Below are 23,264 nucleotides of genomic sequence, written 5' to 3'. Positions count from 1 at the left end.
GGATAAAATTATATAACACCGGCATAATTGCAAATACATCAATATGTATGATTGAGCCTACACACAAACACGAAGAAAGGAAAAAAAACTAAAACAGATGAGGAAATACAGTTTTGCCGGTTTTATACACACATATCACTGGCTGCAATCAACATATACTACCTGCGAGGTCATAGAATTATCTAGAGAAATATTGTATGACAGCAACATAATTACAAATACATTGATATGTATGATAAGAGCACACAAAACAGCAAACTTCAACGGATGAAGAAAATACATTTTCGCTTGTTTTTCTGAAGGACAACAGTGAGAATCTATTGTCAATCATTTCAACTAAGGCAGACCGAAGGTTCAGGAGGTTAGGAATTTGCTACGTTAATAATTGTGTACAGTAATTGGTTCTCTCTCTATTTTTTTAATTTCTATGTCTAAAATTGTAATGTACGTCAGTGTCTGTATATATAGACAAAAACAGTACTCGGTCAGCTTTTAGCTTTGAAAATATAACTTCAGACAGTCGTTGATTATATAAAGCCTCAACATTCAGCATATTATTCAGCACAAAATATGGTGATGTGTGATCAGATGCAAACAAGATTTGAATGAACCGTATGCCTTTTTTCTGTATTAAATATAAACGATCTGTATTTGATCTAGATGTAACCCCATAGACGAGTGAACAATAGTGTAGCCTAGAATGAGCAGTAGAAAAGTAAAGCTCAGGCTTTAGCCATATGGGAAGTAATGTTTTAACCTATTTAACATACCGACTTACTGGGCGATATTACGTTTCATAAGACTTACATGAGACGCCCAACGAAGATTTTCGTGGAACTGTATATTTAATTACTTGTATTCCGAAGCCGTTCTAAAGATTCTGACTGGAATATGAATTCACTGGTATGATTTACTGGTATGTTAAATAAAGAAAAGCCAATTAACTTAGTTTTATTAACATTTAGAAGTAGCCGATTGGCATCTAGCCACTTCGACAAATTTTCAAGCCCGAGGTTTAAAACCGGAAAAAGAGATGATAGGTCTTTAGAAAAAAGAAACATTCGTATCATCAGCATAGAGAACAATGTCTGTAGTATGAGGAATGAAAACAATGTCATTAGTATAAAGAAGAAATATTATACGTCCTAATATAGATCCTTGGGGAACACCAAATCTTATATTTTAACTGTCTGATGCTATATTGCACATGGTTTAAAAATCCCGAAAGCGCTGGTAAACGACACACCAAAAAGTTTCTAGAGACTTTTTAGTGTTGTAACTTTTTTGTGTTATGGCTGTTAGAGACCTTTTCGTGTTGTGTCGTTTACCCGCAGTCTCGGAATTCTTTCAACCATACGCACTGTACATCAGCTTGTTTGCGACCTTACATTTTGTTCATTGATGCTATATTATTGATTACCACAAACTGGGTACGATTTGATAGGTAACTGCGCAACAGTTTAAGTGAAACACCTCTAGTTCCGTAGTAAGGCAGCTTGTTAAATGTATATCATGTTTAATATAATCTAAAGCTTTGTTAAAGTCTAGAAATATGCCTATCATGTAGAGCTTATTTTTTCTTTTTTTTTTTTTGCTACGAACGATTTTTTACCCAAATGTAGAGAATAGCAGATTCACTGGAGTTACCTCTTTGGAAGTCGTATTGATTTGCAGAGATTAATCGATCTTTTTTAAGATGATTAACTATTCTGAAATTCAAAGCTTTTTTCTATTATTTTAGAAAAAAGAGGAAGTATTGATATGTTTCGATAATTGCCGATACTATCCACTGCCCACCTTTGTGCAGAGCAGAAGTTCTAGCAGCTTTCATTTTTCGAGCGCAGCTCTCACCGCTCGTTCACACTGGAAGCGAATCCGCGTTCGCAAAGCGATTGCGAACGCGGTGGTATAAAGATCCAGTACAATTGCACGCGTACTCGATGACATCAAGAGCACGTGCAATTGTACTGGATCGTTACACAACCGCGTTCGCAACCGCTTTGCGAACGCGGAACCGCTTCCAGTGTGAATGAGCGTTTAGGTGCCCGGTTCCGGCTTGAGCGGCGCCGGCGTCGGCGTCGCCGTCGCCGTCGGCGTAACCGCGAGTTCACAATCCCCCCCCCCCCCCCCGAGGTCACGTGACCCCCTCCCCCAAGGTCAGGGGACTCCCCCCCCCCCCCCGGAGGAGAGTGAAGAATGAGGAGAGGAGGAGGAGAAGGAGGAGGGGTATACCCTCCCCTCAGTACCCTTCCCTCCTCCTCAAGAGCTGTGCTTTAATTCGGCATTCCAGGGAGTTGTACACGGCTTTCATTTTTCAGAAAAGATTCCCGACGATAATAAAACAAGGTTGGTTAAGTGACAGTCTACATTACATATTGAATCCGAAACTGCTTAAATTGGTGCTGCCTTTATATTATAAAAACCACAAGAGCAATCGTTTTTAGAGCGCAGCTCTTAGGCTCCCGTTTCCGGCTTGAACAGCGTCACCGTTGGCGTCGCCGTCGGCGTAACCGCGCGGTGCATTATGGGAAGCGTGACGTCAGAAATGACGTCGTCGGCATCCGCATCGTCATCATCATCGCCACTCATACGTCACCAGTGCCGGCACTGACAACGTCATCGGCGTCCACATCGTCATCGCTAGTGATGACATCATCGGTGACGGCACTGACGACGTCATCAGCATCAGCATCGTCATCGTTACTGATGACGTCACACGTGACGTCTCTGGTAACGTCACTGATGACTTCATCACCATGACGTCATCGTCACGTGACCTTACAGGGGTCACGTTACCCCGGTGACGTCACATGACCCCCGTCAGGTCAGGTGACCCTCATGAGGCGACGGTGACGCCGCTCGGACAGAGGAATAGCAGACAGGATAAGGAGGACGGAGGAGGTGTATACCCTCCCCTCAGTACCCCTCCCTCCTCCTCCTCAAGGGCTGTGCTCTAAATCGGCATTACGTAGAGTTGTAAACGGCTTTCATTTTTTAGACTACCGATTAGACTGACGAATTCTGTGGTGGAAGTAGGGCAAAGAAACATTGTCTGTGGTATATTGTACTTAATATACTTCTAAAAATTCTCCGAGGTCAGCAGAGGAGAGGCTCCAAAATTTTAAAAACAAAAAGCCGGTTAAACTCGTCAGCGAGAGCCTTTCCACTTAAGGTTCGCTCGCATACTCTCATTTCGGCTGGTATGATATTCTGCGTTCCTCGTAAAAGACACTTAAGAGTACGCCAAGTTTTTTGTTGGATCAAAACATATATCCGCCAATTTACCAGTACAGTAACGGATACCAGATTTATTTATATCAAAACCCAGCTTATTTCTAACCATTTAAAATTCTTTTAAAATCGATAAATCTTGTCATAATATAAATTTATTGAAAAGTTCATTCCGTGCTGTAATTTTCTGTAAAATGTCACGAGTTATCAAAGGTTTTCTTGCTTCCTTGTTGATTTTTATTGTTACTGCAGGGAAAGCACAATCACCGACCTCAATAATCGTGTTTAGGAATAAATCGTATAATACGCTAAGATCTGTACTATGCAATAATTTAGTCCACTCTGCAGAACATACAAGTTGGCGAAAATATTCAATATTCCCCTCTGTTATGAGACGCGTGGTGGTTGTTGTATTCAATTGTGTAATAAAATGCGACCGATATTTTGAACTAAAAGAAAAAAGCGATAAATGATCACTTATATCAGTCGTGAGTACGCCTGCCGCAATATCATCTTTACCACAGCTTGTCAAGGACAGATCAATCAGTGTTTCGCCAGAATCTAATACGGGTGGGTACATCGATTTCATTGGGAAAAAACACTTAAAGATAAAATATTCATGACCTCATTAACTAGGTGAGATGGCTGCGAAATATTAATATTAATATCGCCCATAATTACAACAGACATTCTATGTACGGACACAAAAATAAAACACTTGCTGAAGAAAACAATAAAACTCATCCAGCGACCAAGAAGTTAGATAACACCAAACACAAATGCACTTGTTTTAACAAAAAGCGATTCAAAACTTGAATTGATAACTGTGATATCAGATATTACTTCGTAAACACAATTGTTCTTTACATAAAGGCCAACACCACCTTTCTCCTATTGGTTCTGTATATGCTTCACACCTGTAGACTTCAAATTGTAATACATCACTAATACCAGAAAACCATGCCTCACTAAAGGCCAATACATCGAATTCACGGTTTGAAGGAGATAAGAAAGTCTTCACATGATCGTCCTTGTTTCTTAACTGCAAACATTTAGATAATAAAAGGAAAGCGAATTAGACGCGATAAGACGAAAAGAACTAGCATCGTGATAGCGAGGCTTACACGTTGAGGCTTCCATTGAGAGCTGTAATCACTTTTTTACTACTCCACGATGGTCCTTCTATCTTTTCAAGATCGCCCTCGTCACACATCCGAATGCATTTCTCGCCCTCACTTTTCCGTACAAAAATATGTCCGTTCTTTTGCCGAACAAACGCTAGCCCCTTTCTTCGCACCTCTGCCGTGTGAGCCATGGCAATCGCTTAGTCGTGAAAGTTAAATGGTACAAAAAAAAAAAAAAAAACACAGTTGCGGTTTTTTACTTTTGAGGTGAGAGCAACTCTCGATTTACTTTTCCTTCAGGTAGTTGGATACGAATTGAAAAAGCACGGCAGTTTCCTCACCAGGCCGTGATGGAAGGCAATAAAGGGGATTAAGGCCAGAGTTCGCTAGTTCAGAAAGTTCAAGATTACGAGCCAAGATTTTCATACTTTCTAACAGATTTTCAGGCTCCTCCTGTGCCATACCGTGAACCTCAATGTTCAGAAGGCGATTATACTGCTCCAGCTCATTAAGCTGAAGTTCCATCTGCCCGGAGCTCGATGACGCGCCCGTTGATGAATCCAACTCCAGGTACTCAACTCTCCTTTTTAAAGCAAAAACATCACTACTCTGCTCATCCACTATAGACAGTATTGTGTCGTAGTTAGTAGAAAGACCTTGGATTGATGCCTCGATCCCATTCACTTTTTCAACAAGATCTGGGAGGGCATTCACCTTCGCCACAAATAAAAGAAGCGTATAATTTTTTTTTTTTCAATTTAGTTCTTTTAGTTTACATTCAATCCTGGAATTATGCAGTTCACTAGGCGTTAGGGTACCTCGTCTTTCTGCTCTTTCACATGTCACACGCTTCCAAGTGTCTTTAAAAGAGCCGACGTTGTTGCGAAAGCTAGAGGTGGTTATGCCAGAGCACTTGCCTAGGTGGTAAGGGTACTTGCATGCAATACATGTCATAAACGTACCATCCTCAGGCACAGACTCGTGACAATACAAGCACTCGCTCACTTTCAAAAAAAGCGGTGTGGCACAGCAGCGGCAGCGGAATGAAACTGTTTTATTTTTTTTAGAAAAGAGACATGAAGCCACCAACCTGCGAAACAGAAAGACCGCAGTTCGGCCAAGTTGTTGCGTGCCTTCCGCCGCCGCTGCTGTGTGCGAGCGCCGACGAAGCCCCAGGCGCCGTGCTTTTAAGCAGTTCGTACATGCGTCTGTCAAGAGTTCCACGGAGGACCAATGGCAGGTAAGCCAGCACTTTTTGCTTCTTTCCACGCGTGATGATGCGGCGATCACGATTGTCGATGACTGTCCGAAACAGATAGACCGCAGTCAAGGTCCATACGCACATTCGCGTTTGAACGCGTTTGATTGCGTTGCGGAGTCCTTGCGGCCAGGCGCGGTCGCTTGCGGAGCGACGCGCGCCTTCCCGCAACGCTCGGTAGCTCGACGCAAGCGAGTAGAGACTCGCTCAACTTTCTGAAGCGTTGCGGTGCGTTCGGGTGCGTTCGACCAATCAGAAGCCGAAAGAGGAGAGGGGGTGACGTGTTCGCTCGCCCCACCCGGCCGACTCGGCAAGACGTATCCGGTTCGCCGGTCGCAGTGCTTTTTTTTTTTTTTTGGTTTGGGGAGCGGCGGGGACTGTATTTTCCAAGGCAGCGATGGTTCAAGCTTGACGAAACGTCGGGGAAGACGGCGAGATTGTCCCAAGATCGAACACTTCGACGCAGTCGCCGTGCGCCGCCATGTTGCCTTGGATCTCGCTTACTATTGGTGGGCCACTAGCGACGATAGCGCGTTCTTATTGGCTCTTGACTGCGGTTGACTCCGTGTCAACGCAACTCTGCGTACAAGTTTGGCGCAAGCGGTCTTTGCAACGCAAAGCGTCCGCTTGCCGCTACGGAACGCACCGCGCTCAAACGCGAATGTGCGTATGGGCCTTTAGGCCAAGTCGTTGCATGCCTTCTGCCGCCGCTGCTGTGAGCGAGATAAACCAGATAAACCGGTGCCGCCCATACAGCAAACGGCAATGCGCACAAATTCACATTTGCGCCCAAGTTACGAAGACCTTATCGGAGAGAGTTAAGTTATACTCCGTTTCACTTGAAGTGTGAGCGTAGCAGAAGCCACAAGAGCGAGCTCCGGGCTTTCAGTGTCCTTGCCAAGCACGCACGCTCGTGCAGTGCAAGCACCGTTCAGAAACTCATGCTTGTGATTTTAGTATCGGCTGCGTCCGGAATTGAGGTGAAGCGATGTATAGTTGGTAATGATGGTGGTGATACAACTTGATCATTAAACGATTGCACAGAGACAGGACAAGACACACACGCAACTGCAATGGTGGTGGGGAAATGAATTGAGCATTAAACGATTGCACAAAAACATAATAATGAACGATTACAGAGAGACGAATCAATCACTCAATTTAAAGTGACGCACTGTAGTCGCGCTACGTGCTACGTCGTTAACCATTAATAAAAGGAAGTGTTTACTCAAATTGTGCGTCGTCGTGTTCACAGGGAGCCGCGGCGTGAGTCTAATGAATGCTTTCGCAATTCATGGACTACCAAAAATAGCGTTTCTGGATCAATTTGTTCAACCGATATTCCAGTGAACGCTCAAGATGGCGAATTTGTGTTTTGCCGGATTAGGCTGGATAACGGGAATTGCTTTGTAATTGGTTCTTTTTATCAGACCACCAAGTTCAATGTTTAACACAGCCATTGCATAGAGTAGTAAAAACGTAAAGGGTGCCCTTTGTGGCAAACTGTATTCCGGGGTCGTCAGCTTATTGGATGTTTTTTTTGCTTGAACAATTTGATTCTCAGCCCACACGCACTTCTAATATGAGCCCTATTTTGACTTTTTGGGGTTGTAAAAGTTCTGCAATTTTGGAAAACACGTATACTGTCCCAGGGGTTAGGGACCATAAAGCTATCGTGTTTGTGTTCAAATAATTCTGTGAGCATGAGCAAATTACGTGAACGAATATGAATTTTTTATGACCGAGCATATTAGGCAAAAATCAACTCTGCGCTCGAACCTTCAAGTTTTCGAAGCTTTGCCCGAGTGCTTAAACATCAATCACCTGGAAATAAACCAAAACAAAAAAATACTTAGCTTGTTGGGAGAGTTTGTTTCCTGGCGTACGCTTCCGCCAAATTGAGCACGTGATAAGCCGTGCTTTACTCGTGAGTGGCCTGTCTTACTTAGCGAAACACGAAGGACATATCTTAATTGAGTGACACACGGGTTCCGAGTAATCTTGCTAAGCAAAAAAGAACCGCATCTTTACGCGGTGAATGATGTTGTTTGGGGCGAAGCTCTGGCGGTGCTTGTCTGCGTAGACGCTGAGCCGCAGCATGCCGAGCCTAGCGTTCGTTTTCATCCATGTCACGCTGCGATCAAATGCTCAAATGCGTATATAACCACGTTACATACCAGACATTCTCTTTCTGACATGGATGAAAACGAGCGAAAGGCTCGGCATGCTGCGGCTCACCGTCTACGCAGACAAGCACCACCAGAGCTTCGCCCCAATCAACATAATTCACCACGTGGAGATGCGGTTGTTGTTGTTTTTTTGCCCTACACGAGCACGGGAGCACGTGCTCACGTGCTCGTGACCCGACGGCGGACGGACATACGGACATGGCTAGCCCCTAGTGAGCTTCGCCCTAAAACAAAAATTCACAAAGTGGTTCAAGACAACTTCAAGCAGCCTATGGCTACGTTCCTTATCAATTCAGAAAATATCATTACGCGTGCTCCAGTACAGTTCTGGAAATACGTCTGCAGTAACGGTAAACACAATTCATAAGCGCCGGAGCTAAGACGCAATGATACTATCGTGGATAACGATTTGGAAAAGGTGGAATTTTTTCATTCATAATTTCGGTCGGTTTTCAGACCCTGCATGTCACATTTTTTACACTTCAATGGTACTGCTGCAACCACCGTGATGCCCGAAGTTGAATTCCGGGGCTTGTCCTTTGGAACGGCCGCTTGTTCAGTCTCCGGGGTCTCCGGTGAAGGGTAGCCTTCTGGGGCTGAGCACTTCACATGGCCAGGGTGACTTCGAAGGAGTAGACTTCACGGGCATAGTTTACAATACCCCCCCCCCCCCTCTACCAAGATACCACAAGTGACAAATTATGAGGCCGTGACTTGAATGAAGAAAAAAAGACAGTTAATGGTGCGGAGTTGTGCATAAAACAAAATGTAAGGAGGCAAGTGTCGCAGGCGTCGATGTCTGCGGAAGCGGAGGATGGAGCGCGGGCGCGAGACTAACTCCGACTCGCCACGCGGCGCCCCTTATGTACACGCATGGCCTTCTAAAACAATCGGCGGAGAAGTTCAGACGCGTAGAATATTCTGACCTCGAATAAGCAACACTGTTCTCGAATTTACCAGAATGCCACATTTAGAAAAACATCGAAAAGTGAAAGACGTTTTCAATTCTCTTTAATTTCGAATCGGAGCTCAGCTGTTGACAAAAAAATTTCCCGATAAATGTCGCGAAAAAATTTTCCCGGTATATTTAGCGGCAACATTTTCGCAGAAATATTTAGGAAGGAAGTGTTACCACAAATTTTAGCGGTAAGAAATTTAACGGGAAATTTTCCCGCTAAATTTAACAAAAAATGTCCAGCCAGGTTTAGCGAAAATTTTACGCTAAATGGCCGGGGAGCAAGAGAGGAGGAGGGGAGGGTACCGAGTGGTACGGTATCCCACACCGTACCCTCTCCTCCTCCTCTGCTGCTCCACTCCCATTTAGCGTAAAATTTTCGCTAAACTTGGTTGGACATTTTTTGTTAAATTTAGCGGGAAATGTTCCCGTTAAATTTCTTACCGCTAAATGGTGTGGTAACATTTTCTTCCCAAATTTAGATGGGAAATTGTTGCCGCTAAATTTAGCGGGAACATTTTTTCGCTACATTTATGGGGAAATTTTTTTGATAGATTTAGCTGGGAAAATTTGTTCACTAGATTTAGCGGGATAGTTTTTCCCTTAAATTCAGCCGGACATTTTTTTCGCTTATTTTGGCAGGGATATCTTCCCGCTAAATTTAGCGGGGAAAGTTTTCCGCTAATTGCCCCGAGAGCGAACACAAGCGTCGGTGCGGTCGCCGGGCCTTGATTGGGTGAGGTGTACCGTGACGCCAGGGAAAGGACACCACTCCGCGATCTCACATCCGGCTCGCTTCCCCGACCGGTTTCCTGGTTTGGCGTTGTTTGCCTGAAGCACTTCGAGGAGCTGGACATCGTTTACCCGGTGTACAAAAGGCTTGCACTATGCCGCTATTGACGCACTTTCCCTACATTTTAGTAGCCTTCATGTCACTTTTACATCTTTATTTAGGTGACAAATCCCGAAAGCTATCGGCGGAGGCAATTTCGCCGATGAACCTCCTTGTCCGTCCAGACGACACAAGGCAATCTTGCGGGGGGGTCCGTGGAGCGGCGGCTTAAGTGTGTCAGACGCTGGAATTCAGTTCCTTGCATGTTCATGATTTAGGAGAATATTACATTCCGCTTTGCATGCGTTCAAAATGGCATTTATATCAAGGGCCTTGGGGCGGTCGGCAAATTAGCTCGCGACCCCGACCCTGCGCGTGCCACTCTGCATGCGCTGGTTCGTAGATGCTTTAAATGCCCTAGGTATGAAGGCCTCTGAACTGCTCGTGAAACAGGGTTTTTTTGCATAAATAAAGCTTCTTCGTGAATTATTTATATAGTTCATACACGTATGCAGTCATGTTTTCTTTTTTATAAGATTCACAATTACTGGAAATTAATTTGTTTGGTAGCAGGAAAAACGGCCGAGTTGCCCCCAGTTGCCTATATGAGATGTATTGAAGTGCCCCAAAATATGCACGGCAATCAGAATCCAAAGAGCGCATCGTTTGGGCTCCTTCAACGAACGAAAGTGTCGCCCAATTATTGTTAAGTTCTCTTCATTTAAAGAAAAAGAAAGTATAATGCAATCAGCATACAAACTAAAAATCTCGCTTTTTGCTATTGCCCGATCAAAGGGTTTGCCCTCTAGACTTCGTCACCAGAAGCTGTTGATGGATGACAAGTGCTTTATATTTGACACGGTGCAGAGTTTGGTTCGAGAAAAAAAAACCGGCGTCTACGCCGCTTTTCTTTCCCGCCGCGCCCCCATCAGGTTCCGTCGACCAAACGCAACTGTGGTGTGCCCGTTGAGCATCCTGTACTGTTCACTAACATCAGAAGTTTCATACCTTGTGGGCACCCTGGCGGCTCCCCAGCCCAGTTGCCCGACTGCGAATCAAGGGTGCCGAACGTTTCCCGCGTGGCGGCGACGTCACGCCAGCCACGCGCACATAACGTGTGCCGCCTTGATAAGGTGCATCAGAGGCGGCGCACAGAGAGTCGCTGCCTGAATTCAGGCAGCGCCGGTAGCAATGTTAATCGTCTTGTCCATGTCCAATTAGATGTAGTTTCTTGTTGTTGAAACCGTTGGCTCCGTGTTATTCCTCAGGGTCGGGTATGCAGCAAGGCAAACCGACCACAATGGCGCCCAACCGTGGTATGCTACCCACTCGCAGGAATTTCACAGGGCTTGGTTTCTTCCTTCGGTAAGCTTTTTTCCCATAACCCGTGTTTCCTATCGTCGTTCCGTGCTTCCCTCACGTCTGCGTTTGTTGTATTGGCGTTTTTCTGATTGGTGTTTTTGTGACCGCGGCAATCGTTTTGCGCGCTTGTGTTGCGTTTTTTGGGGCGTTTCTTTTTTTTTTTTTGTGCTTGCACGAATGCTCACGCGGGAGCAGGAAGCCGCGATGGCCGCAGCGCCATCGCGGCTTCCTGCTCCCGCGATGGTCGCCACGAAAGGTGGGAGGTCGTTGGCCGAGCCCTATCGTAAGCTGGGGCCCAACGGAGATCACCCCCCAAGCGAACCATCTTCATCAGTCTGCTCCTGCAAGTGCTGGCGAAAACTGGCACGGTGCGGTCGCAAACCCGCAGCCCAGCAGCATTGACCCCCGCCGGAATGGAACAAGCCCTCCCCACAACAGCCAGTCGCAAGCCTGGTGGAGGCCCTCCCATAGTGGTTCCTTACCAGATCACTGGAGGCAGTCCGGCGGGCACCTCGGTGCGGGTGACCTAAGCAGGCAACTGTCGTCGGACTGCTGCTACCACTGCGAGCAGCCCGGCCATCAACGAAACCAGTGTCCAAGACTTCTGGATACTACAAACAAGAGGTGGCACGAGACGGCGGCAAAGGGCCGGAACCAGAATCAGGGAAACTACTACGGCCGGCGACGCTGAAACCAGACAGCCACTCGCCGACGGCCGTTGCAGTCCCTGGGAGCAGTGAGGCCGTGGCACAGATTCTATCGGCATGTCGAATCCAGCCCGAGCCTAATATCATTGAACCGCGCATGACGATTTCACTGCTCGATTTGCCGCACTTTTCGGATCCGGGGCCGCTATCTCGCTCATAGGGGATTTCATTTTCGAACTCTGCAAAGCAAAAAAGATAAGCCTCCGGGAGTGCGAAACCCGTTTGCAGCTAGCTTCTGGTACAGCGATAACAGCTGGAGGAGCCGTGAGGCTGCAGATTCGGTTTAATGGAAAGAATCGGCGTCAGCGATTTCTTTATATGCCAGGACTTGTGGTACCCGTGATCTTGGGCCGAGATTTCATTAGAGGCGAAAGCATGACACTCGACTTTTCTGGTGGTGGATACCGGCTGGGACAACAACCGGAGCTGACTCCGTTTACCAAACGGGAGGACTGCATCCCTAACCCGACCACTGCAGCCCACTTCACCACAGTGCCAGACGTCTTGCCTGTCGGCGTTCTGGACCGTGATACCCCGCAAGCTACGTAAGCTTTTCATCCGATACATGCATGACTCTGCCTTGGCAGGCCACATCAGTGGGAGCAAGACTTACGAAAAGTTATTCCAAATTGCTACCTGGCCAGGCATGAAGCAGGATGTGCTCCGATACGCTCGTAGCTGCTCGGTGTGCCAGAAGGCAAAACCACGTGGTGGCCAGTTCCCCGGTCTCATGCAACCAACCGCGAGTCAGAGCCCTTGGCAGATTTGTTGTTGTGACGTCATGGGCACCTTCCCACGTAGTACCCGTGGCAATCAGTACCTATTCGTGGTAACCGACCACTTTACGATGTGGGTCGAGTTGCTCCCTTTGCTAAAGCTAGATTCGCAAAAATCTGGGAGTGTCTGCTCGAAGCATTCGCTAGTTTTGGCTTTCCTGCACAGCTTGTAAGCGATAATGCCTCCTATCTCACGAGTAAGGTGTTTGTGGACGCATGCGCGGTGCTGGGAATCAAGCACAAAAGAACTTCCCCGTACCACCCGCAAGCAAACATCACGGAAAGGTTAAATCGGAAACTTAAGATGATGCTAGTGGCTTACACCGAGCTCCACAAGGACTGGGACGCGAAACTGCCCCAGCTGGCATTCGCCATCCGTACGACCACTAATCGGTCAACGGGTCTCACTCTTGCCCAATTGAATTTCGGCAGAAAGCTCGCATTCCCGCTTTCTGACAGCCTCCTTTCTACAGAGTCTGGAGGAAGGCCTCGCACCTACGTGAAGTTCGCAGAGGACCTGCGAAAGCGCTTCTCCGATAACCTTCGAGAGGCAAGAGAAAATCTCGACGTCGCCCGGTTACAGCAGGCTGAGCAGTGCAACCGGGGGCGACGTGACTTGCAGTTCGAGGTGGGAGATTTTGTACTCCGGCGTACTCACCCACTGAGTGACGCCGCTTGAGGCTTCGCAGCCTCCCTCGCCAACAGGTGGGAAGGTCTGTTTCGCGTGCGGGAGTAGTGCTCGCCACTCACTTACAAACTAGTTAACTGTGAGTCTAGTGAGGAAACCGGACCTGTTCGTGTCACCGATCTGAAACGATTTTTCCAAGCAGAAGACGAAGATTCCTCGCAAGACCGGAACGACACTGACGGCAGTCCCGTTCCGGAAACCCCCTTGTCTCCACCAAGGCGGCGGTATAACTTGCGACGTCGGTGACACCAAAGAGAGGAACCTTTTTTTTTTGTCTCCTTGGCATCTCTCGCATTTTGGGAGTAGTTGTTTACTTCCACGGACCTGCCCCCTTTTCAAGAGAGGGGACAGAAGATTGTGTGCCCACCTCAGATCCGTTATTTCAAACTTTCTGGAAGGGGTGCGAAGATAACGTCAGGCTCAACCCTCAACTGAGCTCCATGTCGTCTGCTTCCTTGTTTTTCTGTGGAGCTGGCTCATGGACAACACCGTCACCACAGCCGCCATCGGAAGGACACGGCGGCCGGTCTCATGGTGGACCGGGCCACCAAGGACGTCGGCGCGCCAGAGGCGGCCCATGGGGAACCATGAACCGCCGCCACGCTCTACAGGATAAAGCGGCAGCTGGCTCGGATCAAGGACCGCGTGCAGAGCAGCTACCTGCTGGAGACGGTCCAGAGCAACAAGGTGGAGGCCTGATCCAGAACAAGCTCAAGTAACAAGCTGGAGCTGACCGATGCGCCGCGCTCGTCAGCAGCCGCCGCGCTCGTCCAGCCGGCGCCGGCCAGTCCGGCCGCCCAACAGCGCCATCCACCCCCTTACGCCCGCAACGTCTCCCGTCATCGATATGCCGGACGAAGCTTAAGGAGGGGGAAGTGTGGGCACCCTGGCGGCTCCCCAGCCCAGTTGCCCGACTGCGAAGCATGGTGCCGAACTTTTCCCGCGTGGCAGCGACGTCACGCCAGCCACGCGCACATCGCGTGCGCCGCCTTGATAAGGCGCATCAGAGGCGGCGCACAGAGTCGCTGCCTGGACTGAGGCAGCGCCGGTAGCAATGTTAATCATCTTGTCCATGTCCAATTAAATGTAGTTTCTTGTTGTTGAAACTGTTGGCTCCGTGTTATTCCTCCGGGTCGGGTATGCAGCAAGGCAAACCGACCACAATTTAAAAGGGAAGATGTGCACTCTTTGATTGATACATGCAACGCGGACTTTGTTTTTCTTACTGAAACATGGTTAAACCCTGATATCGCCGACGCAGAATTGCTTCCTCCATATTTTGGTTTTCATGTTTACCGAACTGACCGCGTCGGAAAGAGAGGGGGTGGTGTTCCTTTAGCTGTGAATAAGCGTATTCCATCAAGGCTTATCTCGGTAGAAACAAGCCTGGAAATCGTCTGGGTACGCCTTACCTCTAAACCAAGTATTATAATGGGTGTATGTTACAGGCCGCCAGATAGTGGTAGGGATTTCATTACTGAGCTTCATAAATGTCTCTTTCAGCTTACCTCCCTTTTTCCTAGTGCCACCCTTGTTCTTCTTGGAGACTTTAATTGCCCAGACATTGATTGGACTGCTCTCTCCTCCGGCAGTGCTTTTTCCGATGCTTTCGTAGACCTTTGCCTTGACTTTAATTTTTTCAACGTTATCGCTCAACCAACCAGAACTACCAAAATCTGTAGCAATGTGCTGGACTTGTGCCTAACGCAAGAGCCAGACCTCATCAGTCATGTTACATACTTACCCGGCATTGGTGGCCATCTTGTTATCGAATTAACACTCTCCCTTACCACTCCTCACAAATCACGCTATACTAAATTCATTCGGAATTACGCGGGTGCCGACTATAGCTCTATCAACTCGAAACTGGAACACTTCTACGACACGATCTCTCACGGTTTTGAGAAAAGATCTGTCAACGCTAACTGCACGCTGTACAAAGATAAACTAATTCAACTTATTGAGTCTTTCATACCACTCACTCGTGTCATCGCTGATAACAATCCGTGATATAACAAAACCATTCATAAGCACTCCAACAAAAAGAAAAGGCTTTATAGACATTCTAAGTGTGGCGACACACTAGAAGCCTGGAACAAATACCCCGATTGTGCAACGGGATACAAAACAGCTATAAATTAAGCGAAAAATTCTATACTAGGGACCTCTCCAAAATTTTGGTTAACAAGCCAAAGAAATTTTGGAAGATTATTAATCCTTCTACGTCGTCTCCCTTGCAATTCACTGACAACCGCGGGTATAATCTTTCCGATCAGCAAAGTGCTCTTTCACTTAATAACTTATTTAGTTCTGTATTTACAGAAGAAAACCTGAGTAATATTCCTGTCCTACGCCAGTCATTGCACACTCCTATGGGGCCCATCACTTTTGACTATGCCGGCGTCCTGAAAGCAATTGAGAATTTCAAGCTGTCTTCTAGCTCAGGGGATGACCAAATCGATTCGAAGGTTCTAATAAACACGAAACACATTTCCGCAGCTTTTCTTTGTGACATATTTGCTCAGTCAATTAACCTTTCTGAAATTCCGAATATTGGAAAGCTGGAAACGTAACCCCTGTGTTCAAATCTGGTAACCGCCACCTAATTACAAACTATCGGCCCATCTCCCTAACTAGAGTATCATCTAAGCTCATGGAACACGTACTTTACTCCAATATAATAAATTATTTAGAAGATAACAACCTCCTTTTAGAGCGCAGCTCTTAGGGGCCCGTTTCCGGCTTGAGCGGCGTCGCCGTCGGCGTCGCCGTCGCCGTCGGCGTCGGCGTAACCGCGCGGTGCATCATGGGAAATGTCCCATAATGCACCGCGCGAGCCCCCCACCGGGGTCACGTGACCTCGTGGGGGGCACGTGACCCCGGTGCATCATGGGAAATGTCCCATAATGCACCGCGCGAGCCCCCCACCGGGGCCACGTGACTCCCCTGAGGTCACGTGACCCCCTCCTCGAGGTCACGTGACCCCCCGAGGTCACGTGACCCCCGCCGATGTCGCGTGACCCCCCGATGACGTCATCCTCACTGATGACGTCACCGGCATCCACATCGTCATCATCACTGATGACGTCACCGGCATCCACATCGTCATCGTCATCATCACTGATGACGTCACCGGCATCCACATCGTCATCGTCATCATCACTGATGACGTCACCGGCATCCACATCATCATCGTCATCATCACTGATGACGTCACCGGCATCCACATCGTCATCGTCATCATCACTGATGACGTCACCGGCATCCACATCGTCATCATCACTGATGACGTCACCGGCATCCGCATCGTCATCGTCATCATCACTGATGACGTCACCGGCATCCACATCGTCATCGTCATCATCACTGATGACGTCACCGGCATCCACATCGTCATCATCATTGATGACGTCACCGGCATCCGCATCGTCATCGTCATCATCACTGATGACGTTACCGACATCCGCATCGTCATCGTCATCATCACTGATGACATCATCAGTGACGTCACTGATGTCGTCACCGGCATCCGCATCGTCATCATCACTCATCACTCGCTGATGACGTCATCATCACTGATGACGTCATCAGCGACGTCACTGATGACGTCACCGACATTCGCATCGTCATCGTCATCATCACTGGTGAAGTCATCAGTGACGTCACTAATGACGTCATCAGTGACGTCAGTGATGACATCATCGGCACTGGGGGTCACGTGACCCCCAAGGTCACGTGACCCCCCACTGGTTAGTTTAACCCCCCCCCAGTGCCCTTCCCTCCTCCTCCTCAAGAGCTGCGCTCTAATTCGGTGTTACAGGGAGTTGTAAGCGGCTTTCATTTTTTTTAATCACCAACATGGTTTTCGGAAAGCGTACTCTTGCGAAACCCAACTAACGGCGTTTCTTCATGACATTCGCGCAGGTTTTAGTAGCAACATCCAGACTGACGCCATTTCTCTCGACTTTTCTAAAGCGTTTCATAGGGTCCCTCATGAAGGTCTTAAAATACAACTTAACGAATTTAAGATCCATCCCACTATCGTAAATTGGATATACGAATTCTTGACTAACCGCACCGACTACACCACGATTAATAACTCTAAATCCCCCTCGTGCTCTGTAACCTCAGGCATCCCTCAGGGTAGTGCACCCGGGCCCTTACTCTTTTTAATCTACATCAATGATATTCATAAGCACATCTCCTCATCAGTTCGGTTATTCGCAGACGACTACGTAATTTACAGGCCCATTTTCTCGCTCGACGATCACCATACCTTGCAAACAGATATTTCACAAGTCATTCAATGGTGCAATAAATGGCAGATGACCCTCAATTTCGACAAATGTAAATCCCTTTCCTTTTCTCGTCGTGCTCTTCAACCTTTTTTTTACCATTTTGACGCGTCCCTTATCACCATTTGCAGTTCATAAAAATATTTTGGTATTCATATAACGTCTGACCTTTAATGGACGTCTCAGATCAGTAATATAGTAGCTAGCGCAAACCGTACCCTCGGTTTTTTGCGCCGAAGCCTGAAACCCGCAACCCAGAGATAAAACAATCAGCAGACTCAACTTTGGTTTGGTCTAAGCTTGAATTCGCTTCTTCTGTGTGGTGCCCTTGGCAATCTTACCTATCCAACAAACTTGAATCTACCCAAAACAGGGCTCTTCGTTTTATTTTTTCTGATTACTCACCATTCACGAGTATATCTTGATTGCGCGAAGCAGCTAACCTTCACACGCTTTCATTGAGGTGCCGAGTGTCCCGTCTCTCTCTCCTTCACCGAATCTTTCACCATAACATGCCTCTTCGTAAATCTCTGCTTTTACCCCCATGGCAGATTTTCCCCCGCTTTGACCACTCCTGCAAGTTCCGGCCCATTTTTTCGTCAACTACTTCATACAGTAATTCAACTTTACCTTAGGCATTAAACGATTGGAACATACTACCAAATGACATTGTTACCATAACTGACACACATAAATTTGCCGCCTCTGTAACCACTCTCATCTCTTCATTATTCGACTAGTTCCCTCTTCTATTGTGTTAAAATTGCGTGCGGAAGTGTTTGATTAAGAAAAATAATAATAAATGTACCACTCCCTTGTGTAATGCCCGTAAGGGCCTTCAAGGATAATAAGTGATGATGATGACGATGAATAGTACCGTAATTTGTAATGTTTACACTTTTTTTTTTACATTCTTTCTTTTATCCAGCCTTGGGAATTCACAAAATACACCGTTTAGCTTGAATTGTCATTTCCAATTAAAAGAGACACTGCTGCAGGTCCCCAAAAGCATCCTCAGCCTCCAAACTCCCAACTCCCTACAGCTGGGCTCTCTCACAAAAGAGGAAAACAAGAGGAACAGCAAGCATTCGAACGGCTGTCCAATGATAGATGCTGCGCTAGTAGCAGAACATATGGAACTTGTGAAGTGTGACAATCTTCGTGAAAAAAGCTTCGGGTATTTTAGCTTCAGAACAATTTGATTTATCTAAAATCTCAATTTTAGAACATAAGGGACTAATAACAGGCTAGATGCCTTGTCTTATGTCGGTTGTACATTACCTGAGGGATGATATAAGCAAGTCCGCAGATACCACCAGTGGATTCCATTAATATACTACCCAAATCCAGCAAAGGTCAAATGCGAGCAATATAAACAGAAATAACTAAATAAGTGCTGTAAGGCTGTGTTCCGTCTTTATTTTCTCTCTCTACTTGGGATGTCTCCCTTGTGATACTCTCTCCAATGCCGAGACTGTATTTAACATGTTGCTCGAGCAGCATGCAACTTTTTTCTGACTCGGCGATCTTGTTTAAAAATAGAGATAGAAAAAAAAAGAAATGGAATACATATTCTGTCAATTCATTCAGACCATCAGCAGCATTGATTCTGTTATATGTGAATCTATAGTGATGCTCCTGGAATTGTGGCCATGTTTCTAGATTTTCATATACAAGCTGCGATTCATGCGTTGCCTGCCCTGCGAACCAAGCCTGAAATGGTGGTTGAAGTTTCGCTTGCAGCTACAGGTCATACCTGAATAAAGCCACATACGAAAATTTACGCCTCCTACAAAAAACACGCAGAAAGATAATTCCATAGAAACGAGCGCGCCGATAGCTAACGTCGTCACAGCCTCCGCAGGGCGAGTGGGGCCAGTGGGGGAAAAATTCTGTCCTCGTCGTGACGTCACCCGGTTTGCCCTAAGACGAACAGGGTGACGTTATGCGGTCCTCTCGGGGCTAATATTAAACGGGGAAATGTTTTCGCTAAATATAGCAAGGAATCGTTCTGCTAAATTCAGAGGGAAAACATTTCCGCTAAACCTAGTGGGGAAATGTTTCGCTAAATTTACTGAAAAAAGTTTTTTTTTCTTTCATGAAAAATAACAATTTATTATTATTATTATTATTATTATTATTATTATTATTATTATTATTATTATTATTAAGAGCGCGCGTTGAATTACGCGAATACTGCAAGCGGGCGTACCTGCGCGTTGCATTATAGGAAAATTCCCCCGCGAAGTGTAACAGAAAAATTAGCGCGCAATTTTCCCTCGAAGTATAGTGCGAAATTTTTACTGCTAACTTTTGGATGAAAAATTTAATTGAAAAATTCCAACTAATTTTAGCGAAACGATTCCCCGCTAAAGTTGGCGGAAAAATTTTCCGGCTAAATTTCGCGGGGAAATGTTTTCATAGTTAAACGAGCGGGTAGGCCCGCTTGCATGATTTACGTAAAGCAAAGCGCGCGATTAATAATAATAACAACTTTTTGTTATTTCCAATCTAATGATATGGCGGCCGTAAGGAAAAGAGCTATAGTAGGCAGCTTGAGTGGTCCTCGGGCCACTTACTCTGGTCAGCAGCAAGCATGCGCAAAAATACAGACAAGACAATGTACCCGTTCAGCATCTACGGTTGAAATTTGTACAAACCAAGGTTCTCCCAGAGCACAAAACATAAAATGAAAATAAAAATCACATTCAAAAATATTGGCGCAGGTGTCTGAAAATTAGACAATCAAAATCAATATTGTCAATGCAAAAACAATTTAGCAAATGTTCAGCTGTGAAATTACAACACTTGATAAGCATAGCTTGTTTCGTTGCGTGACCATCCTTCCTTGACGACTACGCCGGCGGTGACGCGGCTCAAGCCGTTAAATAGCGCCTAAGATCTGCGTTCTAAAACAATATCCGCTAGCAGGCATCGAACCTCGTCTCTTCGCACTTCGCGTGGGAGAACGAAGGTTCTCCCAAAGCGCAAAACATAAAATGAAATTAAAAATCACATACAAAAATATTGGCGCAGGTCCCTCAAAATTAGACAATCAAAATCAATATTGTCAATGCAAAAACAATTAAGCAAATGTTCAGCTGTGAAATTACAACATTTGATAAGCATAGCTTGTTTCGTTGCGTGACCATCCTTCCTTGACGACTACGCCGGCGGTGACGCGGCTCAAGCCGTTAAATAGCGCCTAAGATCTGCGTTCTAAAACAATATCCGCTAGCAGGCATCGAACCTCGTCTCTTCGCACTTCGCGTGGGAGAACGAAGGTTCTCCCAAAGCGCAAAACATAAAATGAAATTAAAAATCACATACAAAAATATTGGCGCAGGTCCCTCAAAATTAGACAATCAAAATCAATATTGTCAATGCAAAAACAATTTAGAAAATGTTCAGCTGTGTAATTACAACATTTGATAAGCATAGCTTGTTTCGTTGCGTGACCATCCTTCCTTGACGACTACGCCGGCGGTGACGCGGCTCAAGCCGTTAAATAGCGCCTAAGATCTGCGTTCTAAAACAATATCCGCTAGCAGGCATCGAACCTCGCCTCTTCGCACTTCGCGTGGGAGAACCAAAACCAAGGTTCTCCCAAAGCGCAAAACATAAAATGAAAATAAAAATCACATACAAAAATATTGGCGCAGGTCCCTCAAAATTAGACAATCAAAATCAATATTGTCAATGCAAAAACAATTTAGAAAATGTTCAGCTGTGAAATTACAACATTTGATAAGCATAGCTTGTTTCGTTGCGTGACCATCCTTCCTTGACGACTACGCCGGCGGTGACGCGGCTCAAGCCGTTAAATAGCGCCTAAGATCTGCGTTCTAAAACAATATCCGCTAGCAGGCATCGAACCTCGTCTCTTCGCACTTCGCGTGGGAGAACGAAGGTTCTCCCAAAGCGCAAAACATAAAATGAAAATAAAAATCACATACAAAAATATTGGCGCAGGTCCCTCAAAATTAGACAATCAAAATCAATATTGTCAATGCAAAAACAATTTAGAAAATGTTCAGCTGTGTAATTACAACATTTGATAAGCATAGCTTGTTTCGTTGCGTGACCATCCTTCCTTGACGACTACGCCGGCGGTGACGCGGCTCAAGCCGTTAAATAGCGCCTAAGATCTGCGTTCTAAAACAATATCCGCTAGCAGGCATCGAACCTCGCCTCTTCGCACTTCGCGTGGGAGAACCAAGGTTCTCCCAAAGCGCAAAACATAAAATGAAAATAAAAATCACATACAAAAATATTGGCGCAGGTCCCTCAAAATTAGACAATCAAAATCAATATTGTCAATGCAAAAACAATTTAGAAAATGTTCAGCTGTGAAATTACAACATTTGATAAGCATAGCTTGTTTCGTTACATGACCATCCTTCCTTGACGACTACGCCGGCGGTGACGCGGCTCAAGCCGTTAAATAGCGCCTAAGATCTGCGTTCTAAAACAATATCCGCTAGCAGGCATCGAACCTCGCCTCTTCGCACTTCGCGTGGGAGAACCAAGGTTCTCCCAAAGCGCAAAACATAAAATGAAAATAAAAATCACATACAAAAATATTGGCGCAGGTCCCTCAAAATTAGACAATCAAAATCAATATTGTCAATGCAAAAACAATTTAGAAAATGTTCAGCTGTGTAATTACAACATTTGATAAGCATAGCTTGTTTCGTTGCGTGACCATCCTTCCTTGACGACTACGCCGGCGGTGACGCGGCTCAAGCCGTTAAATAGCGCCTAAGATCTGCGTTCTAAAACAATATCCGCTAGCAGGCATCGAACCTCGTCTCTTCGCACTTCGCGTGGGAGAACCAAGGTTCTCCCAAAGCGCAAAACATAAAATGAAAATAAAAATCACATACAAAAATATTGGCGCAGGTCCCTCAAAATTAGACAATCAAAATCAATATTGTCAATGCAAAAACAATTTAGAAAATGTTCAGCTGTGAAATTACAACATTTGATAAGCATAGCTTGTTTCGTTACATGACCATCCTTCCTTGACGACTACGCCGGCGGTGACGCGGCTCAAGCCGTTAAATAGCGCCTAAGATCTGCGTTCTAAAACAATATCCGCTAGCAGGCATCGAACCTCGCCTCTTCGCACTTCGCGTGGGAGAACCAAGGTTCTCCCAAAGCGCAAAACATAAAATGAAAATAAAAATCACATACAAAAATATTGGCGCAGGTCCCTCAAAATTAGACAATCAAAATCAATATTGTCAATGCAAAAACAATTTAGAAAATGTTCAGCTTTGAAATTACAACATTTGATAAGCATAGCTTGTTTCGTTGCGTGACCATCCTTCCTTGACGACTACGCCGGCGGTGACGCGGCTCAAGCCGTTAAATAGCGCCTAAGATCTGCGTTCTAAAACAATATCCGCTAGCAGGCATCGAACCTCGCTTCTTCGCACTTCGCGTGGGAGAACCAAGGTTCTCCCAAAGCGCAAAACATAAAATGAAAATAAAAATCACATAAAAAAATATTGGCGCAGGTCCCTCAAAATTAGACAATCAAAATCAATATTGTCAATGCAAAAACAATTAAGCAAATGTTCAGCTGTGAAATTACAACATTTGATAAGCATAGCTTGTTTCGTTGCGTGACCATCCTTCCTTGACGACTACGCCGGCGGTGACGCGGCTCAGGCCGTTAAATAGCGCCTAAGATCTGCGTTCTAAAACAATATCCGCTAGCAGGCATCGAACCTCGCTTCTTCGCACTTCGCGTGGGAGAACCAAGGTTCTCCCAAAGCGCAAAACATAAAATAAAATTAAAAATCACATACAAAAATATTGGCGCAGGTCCCTCAAAATTAG

At 45.9% G+C, this 23,264-nt stretch overlaps 1 pseudogene; it reads right to left on the bottom strand.

Moving 5' to 3' along the window:
- Positions 1-4,351: 4,351 nt before the first annotated feature.
- Positions 4,352-5,304, bottom strand: LOC120850030 (annotated as a pseudogene).
- Between the last annotated feature and the right edge of the window lie 17,960 nt (positions 5,305-23,264).

The sequence above is a fragment of the Ixodes scapularis genome, unplaced genomic scaffold (genome assembly GCF_016920785.2).
Source record: "Ixodes scapularis isolate PalLabHiFi unplaced genomic scaffold, ASM1692078v2 PGA_scaffold12__126_contigs__length_90152505, whole genome shotgun sequence".
Lineage (NCBI taxonomy): Eukaryota > Metazoa > Arthropoda > Arachnida > Ixodida > Ixodidae > Ixodes > Ixodes scapularis.
This window is presented reverse-complemented; position numbering and strand designations above follow the sequence as displayed.